Here is a 6000-nt window from a genome sequence, read left to right on the forward strand (position 1 = left end):
TAACCAATGGAAGTGACTGCAATACTCAATTTTGGTAGGCCTATGTAACTGCAAATGCAACTTAATTTCAGTACAAGCTCCCTGGGGTACATACTGAATACTCTCACACACACGCACACACATAAAGCTTGGTCGGTTGGTCATTGTATCTTTGAGGGGGTCTTGGCATTATGTGTGTCGAGGGGGGGGGGGGGGGGGTACACAGGTGCCTTTCTAGACTGGATCTTGAGCAGGGGGGTAACAGGGACAATGCTGTTGTTAACACACCTGATGGGGATCTTTGGGCCCTCTGAATCTTTAATGTTATTTGGTGAGTGGCCTGTGTTCGCAGAGGTCAGAGATGAGCCGGTTCGACAGCGGCCTGGGGTTGGCGTGTGTCGTCACCTGGGAAACTAGACGCCGCTGTGGGGGCATCGGGTGCTGGTCTGGCTTTGTCCCCAGTGGCATGGATAATGAGGCATCTGTCCCCACCAGGGGCATAGAGAGATGGGACTCTCTGTCTGGCTTATAAAGAGCACAGGTTACCAATCTGATTTATACAAGGCAAGGCAGTGACCTGATCTCAGCCAATAGACACTCATTTTGAATGATTTATACCATGGTTCCACCAGTGTTTATGTCTTTAATCGCAGTGGTAGTTTTGTGTCTGGCTTTCCATTGGAATTTATCAATATCAGTTTGTGCATCATGGGTTGTATGGAAAAGGAGTTTCCTTAGACATTTGCTTTACAGGAAAATGTACACACTGGAAAACTCATTGAAGTCTGAAAAAAATAACAACATTTTGCTTTGGTCGGGTGACAGGCCATGAGTGTATGATCAGATGAACGTAGCTCAGCATGTGGCAAGAGAGTAACTAAAATGGCCCCTCATCTCAGCCGCTAACCCCTCCTCTCCACACACACACACACACACACACACACACACACACACACACACACACACACACACACACACACACACACACACACACACACACACACACACTCCTCCACCCCACAGACAGGAAAGGTGATCTCAGGAGGTTTTGTCCCAGTGTAATCAGACAGCGACATCATCAATCATGAGAGGGGGAATTACAGAGGGTTACAATGGGAGATAAGATAATGAGTGGGGCCACAGTGGCTTGTGGAGGCACAGCTCAGGTTCCAGTCCTGATTATATGACATGGCTGACTTTCATCTAGCCTGAGCATACAGTGCCAGTCAATGTGATAGTGTGAATGCCCGAACATTGCTGGTAGCTTTCGGGTGAATGAGCTAACCAGAAATCATATATTTGTGTCCAGAGAATCGTCTTAATTCACCTGGAAGCTAATTGGGTTTTGTTTTTATTTGATGAAGCTACTTCACATTACTGAATTGAATCATGCCATCAAATGGATATTTGTGTATCGGAATGGTCTTTTTGTAACAAATTGTGTGAGATTATAATTGTAAATCAACAATTTTATTTTATTTTGCTAAGTCAACTTTTTGCTTATTTACTCTAACTCAATAAACATACAAACTTGAATCAGAGAATCTCAGTCCCCAAATAATTACCATCCATATCTCTTAAGGCGATTAGCTGTTGCTGCACCATCTGCGAGTGAAGCATTTCACGTGTGTATGGCCCAGCCAGTTTAAATCTTGCCGCTTAGTATCACCCATATTTGAAGTGTGTCCCATGTGTCATAGACTAAGACCCATAAGGCTCTGTCTGTCTGGCACACTCCTAACCACACTCTCACTCCCTGACATGTGCCACTGTTCCATAATCCTCCACCAACGCCTCTTCATAGCGTCACAATAGATAAGAGAACAATACCTGACCAGATCCCTGGATCTGGCTTGGCTTGCAACAGGTTTATGCAACATCACACAAGCCGTTGCTATTGCATCTAAGGGCAGCCATATTGTTTTCTGCAAATCCATTTACCCATTAAGTACCATTTATAAATGGATTAGACCATATTTTAGGACATAAAGTTGATTTTCCCCTTACCGTAAGCACATTATTGGTCTATACTTAATAACATTGTCTCAGATTAACCACTAAGCGGGTTTACAAAACGGACTGTTTCAAGCTAATATAGCTCATATGAAAAGATAATGTTTTAATCTTGATATGGATGATTAGGTAGAAATATGATGAATTTGACAAACTTGTGCCAAGTAGGGCATCTGGTTGAATTACTGTCAGTAAGCTTTTGTTACTGGAATGTGTTTGGTTTTGTTAGGGTGACTCATTCGAAGACATCTGTGTGACATCTGTGAGTGCATTCATGATAGTGTTTTTGAGTTGGTGTGACGCAAGACAGACTTGTTGTCTTTGCTTGAAGATATTGTTACGCTCCATCCATATATCCATCCAAACTCTGTTAAATGAATATACTGGACACATACCCTGATAACATAAAAATACATTTTCAAATGTCAAATATTTATATAGTGATATTACGTATAAAATGTATTCATCTTGACACGCACACCCATATAAACGCACACACAAACACACAATAAGCCCACTAGTCCTCTGTCAGCAGTAAATGGTCTTTAAGTTAAGTCATACTAATGTTTAATTTACTTGGTGAAATGAGCTTACATGCCTGTGATATTTACTAGCAATTGATTTTCTCATTTTGATAATTATGCTCATGGTGGCAGATGGTGGGCTTCTGGATAATCCCAGCTGGCCACTAGTTTGACCCACGCCCACACCAGGTCCCTGCTACCCCCTGTCATATAACCCTTATCTGCTTTGCCTTTTCAGGTTGAATTGGTTTTAGCTAAGCACATTTATCCACAAAAAATACATTTGTTTGCAAAAGTCCTATAAGAAAATGAACACCTCACCATTATTCAAGCAATTATTAACAAAAAGTTGCAAATTAGATCAGTTACTAATAATTGCCATCCTATTACGGTTTAAACTGTTTGTTTGACTCTGTAAACCCACCTGTTGGATAAACCAGTTGTAACAGAACTAATGTACTTGGATATAATATAAGGTAATTCCCATCTTCTGCAACAATTTTACTTCTCCATATTTCAAAGGGGCTCCTCGATGGTGATGGTTAAGGTAAATTACATCTTTATGTGGTATCTTTCTGTGCAATCTTACCGTAGTAAGTTAATAAATAAAATTCATTTTTCAGATTTTGTTAAAACAATTGAATATCTCATGGCCCTAACCTATATTTGACTCATCATTATTGTTGAAATAATCAATATCGTCAATCTATAATTTTACTGGGAGTATTACCAAAACATTTGTACAACTAAAGCTTTTTTTCATCATGGATTTTTAGGACAGTGTGAACTCAGCAACAGTTATATTTCAAGTCTTGTAACTTCTAATGTGCGGTCCTGAAAACAATAGATTACCCCAAATCTTTAATCCAACTATTTGACAAGAGCTGATATTTAAAAGGTTTACATACAATTCTTCTTAGGTTGATTGGGAATGAAGAAGAAGAGTCATGTATTCTCTAACTGTGAAGTTAATATATTTCAATGCTTTTCAAGGTAACATCATTTAAAAAAAACAAATGGATAAAGATGGATGTGGAAATCCCTGAAGAAAATCCTCAGGCTTTCTAGACCATACTCCACCACATTATTTTAAAAAACGCATTTCAGCATCTATGTTTTGAATGAATGAATGAACTTTCAATCAAACTAATAACTCAAACCTCTGACTGAAGCAAGCGGTGACCTTGATTAAAGCTCACTGTTTGCTAAACTACAATGAAAAGCTGATATTTGGCCTAGGATGGGCTTGGCAGAGAATGCAAGTTGTCAGTAATACTGTTTCCATTGTCTAAATAGAATCCCTTAAACGCAATGCTGTGTGAGCAGCAGTAACAGCTAGTTGTTAACGTGCTGTTGGATCTTCTAAACAAGCACAGGGGGTATGAGCTCCGTCAAAAGGCTCAACGGAGGTCCAATCTGACACTTATCTCCCTCAGCCCTGAACCCCCTCCCCACACATCTATACCCCCATCTCACCTGCTCTCCTCCTCCGCGGCTGTTCTGCTGATGGCAGCACCACGTCGCTTTGGGAAGCAGCTGTTTACTGTCAGAGATCTAGGTCGAGACAGGGTGTCAGCTCTTGCTGTGGAAGCAGGTTCGTACTGGAGGAAGAATTCTACTTGAACCTTTTTGTGTCCCAGCGATTATGTTATCTAATTGTGGAAATTTGGTCGATGATTCCACTTTGCAGTCATAACTTTTACTTTTGTAATTTAAGTGAGGATTAAAACTCAATGTCATGTCTTATACTTATGCATCCAAGGCCAAGTTACAGTAATTGGTAAATTAATTTCAATTTAATTGAATTGATAAAGGTTCAAGACCAAACTACTTTTCCAAAGAATATCTCGGTGGACAAGTGGACACAGTGGTCAAGGTTCATGTGGGTCCACATCAGGCGGGGTCAGAGTGCCAGGGTCATATTTTCATAACCAGATCCTAGGTTCTAACCCAAGGGATCGAAATCTTTATTGAGATCTGCTCATAAGCTGAATGCAAGGGAGGCCTGAGCTTTGTGGTGCTTGTGAATCTGACGTCCTGGAGCTTTCCCCTGACGTACAGGTAAGAGGCTCAAATTCTACAGGTCAGATCCCACAGACAGCTTTGTCACCTGGTTATATAACAAACTTGTACACACATACACATTGAAAAAAGCACACAAACATACAATACACACATAAACACACACCAAAGTTGTAACCGCCACACTGCCATCGTCAGCACCAGCAATATCAGATTTAGGACCCCAACTCCTCCTCTGTGCCTCAAGATCTGCTCTTGATCCGAAGATCACATCTAGCAGCCTTCTGGTTGAGGATGAATCAGCATTCTTTTGTATCCCATTTATAATTTAAAGACTAAAAAATGTGACGTAATCAAAGAGTCTGCCACAGTGCCTGACGTGAGTTTACTGAAATGATTAAATAATTCAACTTTTATACTTGCTGTATTGGTATAACTTTACATATGGTATACAGTGTATTCATCATTCAAAAATTGTTTATTGAATTAAATAAAAATCCATAAAATGGAAACAGTGATATTGAATTTGATTAAGCATTAAAACAATAAAAGGATTCAGGTGGCTGAGCGGTTAGGGAACTGGGCTAGTAATCCAAAGGTTGCTGGTTCGATTCCTGGCTATGCAAACCAAATGATGTTGTGTCCTTGGGTAAGGCACTTCACCTTACTTGCCTCGGGGAGAATGTCCCTGTACTTACTGTAAGTCGCTCTGGATAAGAGCGTCTGCTAAATGACTAAATGTAAATATATGTGACACTGCACCCAACTCCATCAATAAAAGTGAATGTATAGCTGTCTGAAGGAATTTAAAAACGGTAAAATATTTGTCATTGTAATCAATTATTTAAAAAATCATACAGTAAAACATGACTGCAAAAAGATAGTAGCAATAAGGTAGGGTAAGTGATAAATGGTCAGACTTGGTGTCACTAAGGACATGTCCTCAATATATGCAAAATCTAATAGGCGGTCGTTAATATCATTACATAACACAGCAGCTCTAATCATACTTTGAATTCTAATATTAGGTTGCTCCCATTCTAATCTCTTTGTCTTGCCATAATCTCTGGCCTGCTCATCTAAGCAAGTCTACACTTAAAACTTGTGTTGGTGTCATATGCATTGCTTGCTAGGAGCTTGTTATGTAAACCATAATACTTTGTTTGTGCCTGATCTAACTACTAACAGGTGGTCATTTTGTGAACAACAGGTACATTGTGTTTCATTTTCTAAATTTGGATCCTACATACTCCAAAGACCAGGGGATTAGGTTTATCACCCATTATGCCAGTTGTGGATTTAAAAGAATAGCTGATTAATGATTTCAGAATTAATTATCAATACACGTTGTATATTTGAATGTTCTAACATTATAAAAATAAATAAAAAATACTTTCATAAATTGTATACATTGTACACTCAAATGCAATGGCATAATGTTTATTAACCTTGTATTATTAAT

This window comes from Osmerus mordax, chromosome 13 (genome assembly GCF_038355195.1).
Source record: "Osmerus mordax isolate fOsmMor3 chromosome 13, fOsmMor3.pri, whole genome shotgun sequence".
Lineage (NCBI taxonomy): Eukaryota > Metazoa > Chordata > Actinopteri > Osmeriformes > Osmeridae > Osmerus > Osmerus mordax.